General features: G+C 40.7%; 2 pseudogenes; both read right to left on the bottom strand.

Annotated features, from left to right (window-relative positions):
* LOC107747238 (general transcription factor II-I repeat domain-containing protein 2-like) overlaps nucleotides 1–1,007 on the bottom strand; it is a 3,828-nt pseudogene extending 2,821 nt beyond the window's left edge.
* A 3,471-nt stretch (nucleotides 1,008–4,478) lies between these two features.
* Nucleotides 4,479–5,225, bottom strand: LOC107747237 (secretory phospholipase A2 receptor-like; annotated as a pseudogene).
* Nucleotides 5,226–13,330: the final 8,105 nt, after the last annotated feature.

Raw genomic sequence — 13,330 nt, 5'->3', positions numbered from 1 at the left:
ACACAGTCCGAAACAGCAGGCAAAGGGTTAATCCAAGATAAACAGGCAAAAATCAGGTAACACGGGAAAGCAGGCAAGGCAAAACTATGACAGGACTAGGCTAGACTATGAAACAGGAAATCAATAAACAGGCTCCGTAAAGTAGCTATCAACGAACTAAGTGCTAAACAATACTCGGCCTTGAATGGAGATAATTCAGAATTAAACACACTTGGGAGTAGTGGACCGACAGACAAATCAAAACCGGGTGCATTGACGGCAACTGGACAGGCTGATAATTCAGACTCAGACTCACAAGTTGAAACTGGATGGACAGATAGCTCAGAATCAAGCTCATTGACTGAAACTGGATAAACAGACTGTTCACTAGGGGTCTCTTTGGCAATGACAGCGTTAACAGGGCATACAGAAAGTTCATTCAAGGTTTCCATGGCAGTGACAGGCAGGAATGAGAGTTCCTGAACGGCCCTTGATGCCGCAGCAGAACAGTCAGGAAGCTCACGGACAGCATCCTCGGGAGTGACAGACAAAGCTGAAAGTTCAAAAACAGCTTTTTCAGCTGGGTTGAGACAGGGCAATAGCTGTGTGTGATTGGTTTCAGGTGAGCTTGTGATAGTGCAATGGAGCATGGGAAATGTAGTCCGGGATGACATGCAACAGTTTGTGTAATGTGAGAGTCAATGTAACGGAAGGGTGACCTCTGGTGGCGATCGAACAGAAGTCCATGGGCAGGATTCGTGACACAAAGAGAGATTATTGAACAAGTTTTTCTTTTCTGGACAAAGAATATCAGCGACTTTCTGCATGCAATCCTTTATAAACTGCGCTTCTGTGAATGGCTTTCCCGCTTTAGCCATCAACTCACTCACCACATAACTTACTTCAACTGCAGCATCAGCATCCTTTTTGGCTTTATGGAAAAGGTTTTGCTGGAACGTTAGCTCTCTGCAACTGCGTGGCTCATCTTTTTCTCTCGTCTTCCTGGTACTTCTCATACTGTTCTCCATGTTTAGTCAAGTAATGACGCTTGAGATTATATTCCTTTAGAACGGCGACTTTTTCTTTGCACATCAGACAGGTAGCGTTTCCATTCAACTCCACAAAAAAATACTGCAACGTCCATCTTTCTTGAAACTGTCTGTGTTCCTCATCCACTTTCCTTTTCGGTTTGGAAAGAGACATCTTTTCATTCGCACTTCGCAGCCAAACAACATAAACTACGAAAGCCCCGAAACCAGCTATCTTCTAATCTGCCTGCATGCACGTTTTTTATTATTTTATTTTTTTTATAGAATCATGTCATTCTTTTGAATATGGAATATAGTACGAGACAACTAGAAAATAATAATAATAGTAATAATAATAATAATAATTTAGCGGGCCGGATTATGTTTTATTTTTGACATCAGTTGCGGGCCGGGTGGAGGGGTAGGGGGGGCCGTGTGAGACCCCTGATTTATATTAAATAAATAAGTACTTTTTAATAATGTATGTAATAATGTATGTATAGTGCCACAATCAATCAATCAATAATTAAAAGTTTTCAATACAAATTAGCACAAGTCAAGCTGTGATACCAAACAGGACCACAGGGAGACGCCAAAGACCACTAAATCGCCTGCCTTTACTACTATACGGATCCATTCAGAAACGCTAAATCTCTGACTACAGCATAATCAGTGTTCATTATAAAACACTCTTGCTTTTAAGCCAAATACATGCTGAAAAAAATAATTTTACTGACATCTGGATGTGTTTTCTCTGCATTAGCGCTGTTTTGAACTTATTGTTTGGATCCTTGGACTTTCCAGGAGTTTACCGGTTTAAAATGATGTGATCGAAAAGCCTGCTTTCTTTTCATTTTAAGATATTATTTTCGTTATAAAGTACTGATTCAAATTAGTAATCAATAATTAATTATTATTCTACTACTCTGCGCGCCTCCCCTGGCATGCTCTCGCGCCCCACACACTCCGCTTGCATTCATTCACGTCGAGATAGGCACAAAAAAGTGCAGGTAGCCTACTCTAAAGGCTAAAATATAGAAGTGCCGGTACTGGGTACCGGTCCACTTTAAGCACTGTTTATAATGCTAATACTTGAACTTGAATACCGAAACTGACATGGTTTCTAGAAAGCAAAGGTTTTGTGAAAAAGGGAAGACTTAAACACAAAGTCTGTAAAATAAACTGTTAAAAGGATTTGATGATCACTAATCTAGTGATTGAACATCATTGTTGTCATCATTCATTATATTTCAGCTTTAATGTACTTTTTTTTTTTAACAAAGCAGCTGATATTTGCCATAGCGACAGCAAGAAGCTAGTAGACTGCCGAGTCGCTTTCACGCCAAAATGGTGGAAGCATAGGGCTGCTGCTGGGCTCTGCTGTTGCAATGGAACGTTCTTTTGGCTTTCACTTCTTGTCAGTATAAGTTCTTTGGCCAGAGGGAGAGAGATTCTCCGGTGTGGCGTTCCACAACAACGCTTAGCTGCCCGCAGATGCGCCTGCCTATAAATCGGCCTAATTTGCAGCACAATCGGCAGATGCGGATTAATTAAATAATGTCAAAAATCGCCCCGATTAATCGGCCGGCCGGTAAATCGGTCGACCTCTAATTATAACCAATCACACATGATTCTGTTGAGTTTATGAATGCGATGGCCAATCAGAAGCGTTCCAATGAGTCATCGCTGAAATGCCAGAGTTTTGTTCAGTGCATGCGCTCGCTGAATGAATGACGAAATGGAGATGAACGTACCAAAGTAAGAGATTCTACAGTCTACATAGTCTACTCTGGTATCTCATCAGTGGACTTTCCTAGTCAATATAGGCTATATTTTTCACACTTTTCTCATTCTCACTAATTCAAGTTTTTATATGAATAAATCTCATATAAAGGGAACGGTCTTCAGAAAAATGTTGATGGCATTTTCATTTTATCTGATAAAATAGCGGAAACCGCTATATTTCTGACATTCGAAAAGCACCTCTTACTGACAGAGAATGAATGTGCATTTTCAATAATCCAATCTGCAGTTTTTGTTCAGAGCAATAGGAAAATCCACCCACATACAGTAACCCAATTTTAAATTAATATAATAATTTATACTTCTGACTCATCCCTATTCTTAAAAGATGGTTTAAAATCTTAATTGTGAGGTTAATCATTTTATAATTTATTTTGATTTTGTGAAAACCTGTATCTCAATTGTAAAAATCAATTGCTATTTCATGATCTACAACATGAAAGAAAGCCATTATAATGTAGAAACACTGGACACAACTATGGGGCACCATTGTGCAGCAGTAAGCATCACAACAAAAATGGAACCTCAAGGCTGATCTAGATGTGTGCAAATGTATAGGGCCACATTCCTATATTTTGCCTGGGGCCCCCAATTCACTGAATCCACTCGTACCTAACTAGCCCTATACGGCTGACACCCTGTTCTGGAGATTTCGCTCGCTCACTGGCACTGCGTGTGCAGCTTCTGGTGTGCGAGTGGTGGTTGGGAGTCGCTGTGTGAATGGCATCCCATCAGGACTGTTCCCTGATGCAGTGGAGTTGAGGAACCAGGAGGGGGCAGTATCACAAGCAGTGTGTCTAGTGCCTTTCCCTGCTGAGTTTGATATTTCTTTCTCATCTGCTTTAAGCATCACAATATTTCAAGTAAAACTGATCTGGATAATGAAATTTTGTGTATATGTTATATACTTTGTGTATAGTATATTAATATTACAATATTATGATATACAGTGTGAAATTGTAATTGTTAAATGATGACCAGTTGATACTAATATCAGTTTTCATACACTTAAATTAGGCTATAAAAAACTCTGTACCTGTCACGATACGCTGCCGGAAGGAACGAAGGAGCCATGGATAAACGAAACAGTCTTTTATTCAATCCAACACACAGGGTAAATCCACACTTGGAAAGGAAGACACACGTACACAACATGTAGACCCGACAAACACAGACTGGGGCTAAATACACAAGACAAGACAAGACGAGACACACCTGACATCAATGAACAATCAACGTGAGGGAGAAACTGGGTCACAGGGAGCACAGGTCTGACAGTACCCTTCTTACAATTTTTTTTTAAATGCTCAATTATACTGTATTATAATAGTATTATTGTATTATGATACTCATAATTTACACCACTAAACTGTTCTACTAAATGTACATGTAGATATGTTTTGGTCTATATTATATTAATTCCTTTTAGTAGTTATGATCCAGATGTGTGCAGGCTACTTATGGGTCAAATTTCTGTTGAGTGGAGATTAATTAATGTCTTATCTCTTATGGACTCTGTAACCAGGAGAAGATGAGAGGGTAAGTTTAACATCAAATGGCAGTTTGCCCAAAAACAGTTTTGTATGTTTGTTTTAAACACCAAATTTGCAGTTAACCGAAAAAAGACAAAGGCATAATCATTTTAGAAAAGATTGCCTTTTTGCTTTTTCATGAATTGGTTTGTTTCATTGCACCATACTGACAAAAGAAGCTGAGCTTCTCCTCACAGTTTCTGTGTGTCCAAAGCTTTGTTTGTTTGTCCAGGGCTCCACAACGAAGGTCTCTGGCAGGATACTGGGGATGTTCGTTCTGATACCAGGCTGTGTAGTCAAGATCATCTCCATTGACCCAGAACCAGTCCCCTGCTAGAAAGCGCAGACCAGTCCTCACATATTCAGTTTCAGTCCTTGTGATTTCCAATAAAGCAGAATCCATCCTTTCCTTTGTGCTCAGACTTGCCAGATCATTATAATGAGTCCTGCAGTATTCCAGAGCTCCTTCCCAGGTCTCTTTCTGAAGCACCAGAACAAAGTTTGTCATGCAGAAGGCGGCATATTCAGCAGTGCATTCTTTGTCATGCAGTTTCTTACGGATTCTGTGTAGAAAAGCACAGCCATCAGCTTTATCTGGTTAATATCCCAGATAATTGGAGTTGCATTTTCACCTCCTGACCACTTCCAAACTCCTGATTATGTAGAGTCCAACCCAGGCATCAGAAGTTTGACTAAGTACATCTTCCAAAAACTGCTATTCCTCGCTCTCATTGGTGAAGGTGGAGAGGTCATGAAAATAAGTTTTGCAGTAGTCATTTGCAGAATCCCATGTCTTCTTCTCTTTCACAAAGAAATGTTATTTGAGACCGGAGGAGAGTCCGCAGAGCTCCATGATTAGGAGCAGAGCGAGTGTCGTCTTCATTTTCATCCACTGAAGACGTTCTGTGATTTTTCAGTGATCAGTTGAAGTTGAGGACAGAACTGTGCATGATGACACTGACTCTCTCTTACTTAAACTACATACAGCCAATGACAAATGAGTGTGATGGTGTGAACAATCACAGCACAACTTTACAGACAAAACAGGTGCATTTAACCGGTCAAATAAACCTCATAATATTTTTAAGAAGGAAATTGTGTAGCCAAATATGGCATGAAACATGGTCTTAAAAAATATTGCCTCAATGTACTTAAAACAAGTTAAACACAGTTCTTTTAAGATTTTGTCACAATTTAATGGTGCTTAGCAAATTTACTTATTCTATTTGAGTTGAGATTGCATAAGTGATTGTTGTTGTTGTTTTAAAAACATGGGAACAAGATTTCAACTTTCCATCATGCTTTGCATGGGACTGGATAGAGAAAGTAAATGCTGAAATTAAGTGTTATTTTAAGCATGTTTTTAGCAAGATGAGAAAATGGGCAGACTTGTTTAATGTTCATGTTTAATGTTCTATTAACGTAAGAGTTTCTTCTGAATGTTATTATTGTTGTGGAGTGCTTGGGCTGAGGACGTGCCTACAAGAACACAATTTAAGAAACATGGTGTCATCAAAATGTAAAACGTATATAGTTTTACACAGACAACTAAACAGAATAATCATTCATTGCTTGCTTTAACCAAGTAAATCGCAAACTCAGCTCAACAAACGCATATTTTGCAAAGCATTTTGATATACCACTAAAATCTGTCGTCATAATGTGACTTTCTTTTTTGTCCTCTGTATTTCAGAACAAATTATTTGTTTTTAGAAATGCAAATCAGAATTAGTAAAATAAATCTTTAATACCATCTAAACAAGCAGACAAGCATTTGCCTTTGAGAATGATAAAGCTAAATGCAAACAATTAATGCAAACATTCACCGGTAACTAAATGCACAGATGCTGAACTCTCAAAAAAGGGCTCAATCAGCTGCCTAAATGTTTGAAATAACTACAGCATTCACATTTACTTTTAGAATTACTCATTTAGCAGTCTTTAGCCAAAGAAACTTACAAACAAGAATAATAAAAGCAGAAGGAATTAATCTGGCAGCAGGAGGAATTAAAGGGAGACAAATAGTGCTAGTTTACAAAAGCAGTACAATAGAGCAGAAACGCAAAAAATCACATTACACAGGAAATTGTGTCTATTCAAATATCTTATGTAAAACTATGAATGAATAAATAAATAAGAAAGAAGTAAGTAAATAAATAAATGGATCATGAAAGATAGCCTGTCTTTTTTCTATAGCAATTTATTACGTCGGTGAATCATTTGCTAAAGCAGATGTTTTTCTGTCAAAATGCATTCTTTATGTAGTTTTAGAATCTTGGTGTAACAGTAACAGTAGTTTTAGCTAAATAAGATCAAGATAAAAAGCCACTGAATATGTGTAAGAGTGACTTAATGAGGATTATTGTAAACCTGAGCCTGAAATGATGCAAATGTTTTAGGAAAAAGCTGAAATAAAATAGCATGCATGTTTGCATTACATTTCCATTTGGGTATTTTACATAGAAAATTACATCATGTGTGTCTCTGTGACTAATGACATCATTTACAGGGACAATAAACTTACATTATAATGGTAATAATAACTGAAGTGGATGAAAAGTGCATGTGGTAAACTGGTGTTACCCTATAAAAAGAATAAATGAATATTGGTAATCAAATCCTGATAGCAAATGTACCTAAATTTGGTAAAAAAAAAAAAAAAAAACTTGAAAGCCTTGAATCAACATTTCATTGCAACCTTTTTATACATGCATATTCATACATAAAATCTGCTAATTAAAAAACAAACAAAAAAAGACAAAAAAACAAACAAATAGGATCTTGTATGAGAGAAATGTCCATATTTTAATTGGATGGGGATTAATGAAAGTTGAGGTTTAGGATGTAAAAGATGCACAGGCATCACAAAGTGAATGTAAATGATTATTGACTATTTGTAGCTGTGTAGTGGTACAGACATAGTGCTTGTGATTAAAATTGATTTTAATCAATTTTCTATTCTGAACCTAGAAACTATTGCTAATTGATACTTGTGTCAATGTTAAGTATTTGTCTTTCACTGGTAAAAAGTTTCACATTTTTCATATGGTAATTAAAATACATTTGATGTAAAACTACTGAAATCACTTTTATGTATTTATTCTATTAATATGTGGAGATCCAGATGTGCGCAGGCTGCTTATGGGGGAAGTTTCTGTTGTGTAGAGGTGAACTGGGTACACAGTCTGTCACTGGTAGATTCAGTAAAACTAAGAGAAGATGAGAGACCACTACCTGCAACACACAAACACACAAGCAGAAAGATGCATTCATAAATTCGATTTTCCATTTTATTTTTCCTGGATTCTGTGGTTTTTTTATTCAAATTTGTCATAAAAAAAATAGGGTCTAATTAAATTAATCAATAAAATGTTAACAGTTTAAAGGGGTCATATGATGCGATTTCCATCTTTTCTTTCTCTTTGGAGTGTTACAATACTGTTCTTTTTAGCAGCATCATATGACCCCTTTAATCATTTAGCATACTTAATTAACAACAAAACACTGGATTTTTATTTTTGTCAAACAAGATGCTGCACAACAGCACTCTATATTTGCACTTATATATTGTTGCTCTTTTGTTAGTTTTGACTGCTTTTATTGTCCTCATTTGTAAGTCACTTTGGATCAAAGCGTCTGCTAAATGACTAAATGTAAATGTAAATGTATAACTATAAATTATTGGGGAAAATGCCTTGGTTATATGCTATTCCTAAAAAGTATTATTATTATTATTATTATTACTTGAGAATTACTTTTTAGTATACAGTAATAATATATTTGTCATAATTCGTTCAGATTAAAAAATACTTTTATTTTGATGGTTTGTCGCAAAGATCTTTCAGTTTTACTTTCAAATTTTGTGTATTTGACAGTAGTTTTTCTCAAATGAAGCAGTGAAAAGCTTGTGATGTCCTCATATACTGAGGCGTATATGCTGAAATTACAGTGAGCATCGCGTGTGTTTGAGTTCCCTTTCGAAAACGGCCACTCACATTGCGTGACCTGCTATGGAGGAAACTCATGTTTACTCTGAATCCGTTGGTGTAGCTGCACGAACAATTGGCATCTCAGCCTGCCAAAACAGACAGAGCCGACTAGGGCTGGGACGATAAATCGATGCATCGCCATTAATGGATTGATTCTGAGATTTGCCGAATGCATCACGATTCTCACTGGAATCGATTCTGAGCTTAGTTTTTAACAGCAGTTGGCGCTCTAGGCAAGTTTTTAACCACACACTTAAATGCTCACAAAGAAGAACGCTTGCGCATTCGGTTGAATCATGTAAGTGGTTAAATGTACTTGCACCTCAGCTTTTATGCTTTTATGACGTGAGATTACTGTAAACACAGCCCACTGTGAACACTCTTGTAATTAGCTTCAATTTTTTTTAATTTTATGAATTATTATTTTAGGTTCAAGTGGTGCATGTGTAAGGAATTGGAAGCAAGCAGAGTATGGCTGTTTCTAAAGCAAACAGTGCAATCTGCTGTTTAAAAACTAAGCTCAGAATCGATTCAAGAGAGAATTGCGATGCATTGGACAAATCTCAGAATCGATGTAGAATAATTTCTCGATCTGTGATGCATCGATTTATTGCCGCAGCCCTAGAGCCGACTGAATATATAAGTCATATCTAAATGCCATTTCATCAGAATTTTCTCCTGCAGTGCGAAGATCATCTTCTTGCTGGACTCTGAAGAGGAAGAACGGAGAAGACTGCTTTTGCCGTAGAAGAGCCCTGGCAGTGGAAAATGCTTCTTTTCAGCGTTTCTACCCTGCAGCCATTCAGCGATCACAAAGCATTTCTGCAGCATTGTAGCAAATGGCACCCCTGCATGCTTCAGGTGGGCACAGTGAGTACGTCGCTTGCTTGGACCGTGCCTACGCTAAGGCTGTGCTCACTGAGACAGACTGCTCTCAGTGTGAGAGCATTAGTCTCGCCCTACTTCGCACACAGATCGCCTTCTTCAATGAAGGTGGCCCCATCCCTCCCACTCTTCCATTTCTCACCTCCCAGGAGCATTGGAGGAAGAAACCGCAGAGTCACGGGGCTGAGCAACCAGGCTCGAGTGACAGCCAAGGCTGTGCACCCAGCCAAGCCCTGGAGGACCACCTCAGCCCTAGCAGGCAGGTTTTATTCAGTGGCTGGCAAGGCTTGCTCTGCACTTCACACAATGGCGGTACCTCAAGTGTTTCAAGCCAAACTCTGCCGTGCAATGGATGAATCCAGCCCAAATCCTGATGTTTTTAATGAGCTGCGCACAGCAACTGACCTGGCTCTGCATACTACTAAGGCCTAATCCCAATTCTATTTTCCCTTCACCTACCCATACCCCTACGCCTATCCCTTGACCCTTGAAACAGAGTGTCTTGAAAATCTTCCCAGCAGCCTGCTCTGTTTTCCTGCTCAACCTCAGCACAAATCAGAGCCCTGACAGCACCCTCAGACAGGTAAACTCTACCCCTTTCCTAAGAACCATGGCCCCCATCCCAGGGTGATGTTGGACCCTGAGTCGCACAAGCTGTCCTGATCTCGAAGCAGAGAGAATGAAGAGAGGGTTAGGTCCTGTAGAGGCCGGAACGCCCTCAAAAATGTCTCGCGCTCGCTCTCCAGTCCCCCGTTTAGCTCTGGGCGATGGAAGCTAGGTTTACGCTGGGACCGTCCTTGCTACTCAGCACATGCCCAGGCAAATTACCGCTGAGATAGTGGACTCACCTACTCAAAAGAGCACCTTTCTTCACAACAACAAGTATGTCAGTTCCCTGCCCCCACGCAGCAACTTGCCCCTTGAAAAACTCAGACCACTTACCACCTGGCTTCAGACTTGGAAAGCCATCCCGGGCATGTCAAGCTGGGTTCCAGCCATAAAAGGAGGCTACTCGCTCAGGTTTGCTTGCAGACCGCCTTGTTTCAGATGTGTTATTCAAACTTTCATACAGGACAACAATGAACATGTTCTCCGGTCCAAAGTGCAAAGTCTGCTTGCAAAAGTCACTGTGGAAACAGTTCCGCCAGCGAATAGCAAGCTATACTCCCTCGTCCCCAAGAAAGATGGTGGGCTTAGGCCCATCCTCGATCTCAGACACCTGAACCGTGCCCTAATGAAACGCCCATTCAGGATGTTAACTTTGAAACAGATCTTCGCAAAATATGCCCAGGGGACTGTTTTTTTTTATCTGTGGATTTGAAAGATGTTTACGTTCATATCCAGACTGTACCAATCACAGACCCTTCTTGAGATTTGTGTTCGAGGGGCTAATAAATATACAGTCCTGCCTTTCAGACAGTCTCTGGCCCCGCGCTCTTTTATGAAATGCATGGACATGGCTTTTCCGCTCTGAGACAGATGGGAATCCACATTATGAATTTCCTTGACGATTGGCTTATGTTTGCCAGATTGAAGCAAGAACTTCTTGCTCACAGGTCAAAGCACCTGGAGTGCCTTGAGCTCAATCAATTTAGCCAAGAGCTCTCTGTCTCTCAGCCAGCGGGTCGTCTTCCTGAGAACAGTTATCGATTTGGCCCAGATGCTAGCCTGGTTCGCGCCGTAACGCTGACAGACAATTCAGTGGCTAGCTGCGTTGTTATAACTTGGGGTTTCTCGCCTCCTCAAGATTTTCCAGAGAATACTCGGCCTCATGTTGGCCACCTCCTCTGTGATTCCTCTGGGCCTGCTTCACATGTGGCCCCTCCAATTCTTCAATTCAAAACCGTCCCAAGCTTGCATCAGGGCAACAGCCCCTTGGAAAGCCCCTCTCCTGAATCAGACAGGTGTTTCATTGGGACTGACCTCCAGAAGGAAGGTAGTCATGACAGATCACGTGTGGGGCAGACTGAACAGACATGCTGTCCCAGGGCAATATATCTCCAGGAGAATGGAGACTACACCCCCAAGTGGTTCAGACGATTTGGTTGGTCTTTGGGAGGGCAGAGGTGGACCTCTTTACCTCAGAAGACAATTCTCATTGCCCAACTTATTTCTCGAATTAGCAAGATTATCTGGCCCACGATTGGCCCAGCACTCACCTGTATGCCTTCCCTCTGATTGCCCTGCTCTCTAAGGTCATCAGGCGAGTCAGGGAAGTTGGATGCTCAGTCGTCCTGTAGGCCCCACTCTGGAGGAGCCACACATGGTTCCCCGGGTTGATTAGGCTGCTGTCGGCAGCCCCTTGGCCAATCCTATAGAGGAAAGACCTCCTCTCCCAAGTAAGAGGCACAATCTGGCATCCCCAGCCCAAGCTGTTGAGACTTCACGTTTGACCCCTCGATGGGAGTCAGCTCCCCTCAAAGGTAACTAACACTATTTTGGATGCTAGAGCCCCATCTATGACACACCTCTAAGCCCTTAAATAGTCTGTATTTTCTGACTGGTGTGTAGTCTGGAATGAAGACCTGTCCTCATGTGACATGTCATCCATTCTAACCTTTCTTCAAGAGCTGCTGGATAGGGGGCACACCCCATCCACACTCAAAGTATGTGGCAGCCATCGTGACGAATCACGCTCTCATGCCTGGCCAGTCAGTCAGCAAAAACGACCTTGTCAGTTAATTCCTGAGGGGAGCTCTGAATCCACTGATTGAATCATCCTCGTCCTCATACTGTACCGATCCTGGACTTATCCATGGTCCTCAGGGCCCTTTGAAGTCCCCCCTTTGAGCCTCTCCAGTTGGCCGACTTACAGACCCTGACACATAAGACCGCCCACCTTTTGGCTTTAGTGTTGGTCAAGTGAGTGGGCAATCTGCAAACAGGGCCTAACGACTGTCAAGTCGGCCTCAAACCAAGACATGGTTATGTGCCCACGGTGCTTCTTCTAGCTCTTTTTAATTCAGAGGATGAGCAGGTTGCTAATTTACTCTGCCCGGTTCGTGCCCTTAGAGTTTATGTAGAGCACTCTGGCCACATTAGGCAATCAGAGCAGCACTTTGTATGCTTCAGAGGCCGTTCTAACCGGGTGCCAGTTACGAAGCAGAGACTATCCCATTGGATAATAGATGCTGTTGTTCTGGCTTATGTCTTAGTAGACTTACAGTGTCCTGTTGGAGTGAGGGCCCACTCCACCAGAGGAATGGCCTCCTACTGGGCTTGGTCTAGCTGGGTTTCAATTGATGATATCTGTGCGGCAGCCAGCTGGTCTTTGCCGTCTACCTTCACTAGGTTCTATAACCTGGACATCCCTGCCCTTCAGGCACAGATCTTGTCCGCCTAATCTCCCTGATCCCCTATATGAGTGGAAAAGGTTTTAGTTATGTAGACCCTAAACTCAGGACCTGGGTCTCTTTATTAGTTCATGCTTTTTATTAGCCCTCATTGCGGGCACTACAGGGCTGGGCTCGCAGAGCGGCTTCATTCTACACTTTTTTTATAGCACGGCACTATTGGATACATTCCCCATAGCGTTTCATGCAACATGAAAGAGCGTTACAAATATAACCTCAGTTTGCTGAGATAACGGGAATGAGCATGGCGTAGACTTCTGTGATATAAAGCTGCATGCGAGTTGATGACTGTCGCTATCAGTCAAAAGATTCTGATGAAATGGCATTCAGCTCTTATATAGTATCTTATATAGCAACCTATATAGCAGTCGGCTCCGCCCGTTTTGAAGAGCTGAAATGCCATTTGTTAGTGCAGCTACACAAACGTAAACAAATCAAGCTTCAGTATTCAGAGTAAACAGGAGTTTCTCCTATAGCATTTCACACAATGTTTGTTCCCGTTATCTCAGAGAACCGAGGTTACATTAGTAACCAGAGCATTTGTGTATCAGATGAAACTGTGTTATTCATTCACACAAAACTTGTATTGCTTTTCTATAGTACTAAGCCTCAAATGTGATATATACATTGGTTTGGTTTCTTCTTTCAATAATAATAAAATATATATATATATATGCATGGTATTATAATGTTATATTAAAACTAAAATTAAAACAATGGAAAAACTCTTACGATAACCTGTAGAAAGAAAAAAAAAAAAA

Source organism: Sinocyclocheilus rhinocerous, unplaced genomic scaffold, assembly GCF_001515625.1.
Source record: "Sinocyclocheilus rhinocerous isolate Xijiao unplaced genomic scaffold, SAMN03320098_v1.1 scaffold2184, whole genome shotgun sequence".
NCBI classification, from domain to species: domain Eukaryota; kingdom Metazoa; phylum Chordata; class Actinopteri; order Cypriniformes; family Cyprinidae; genus Sinocyclocheilus; species Sinocyclocheilus rhinocerous.
This window is presented reverse-complemented; position numbering and strand designations above follow the sequence as displayed.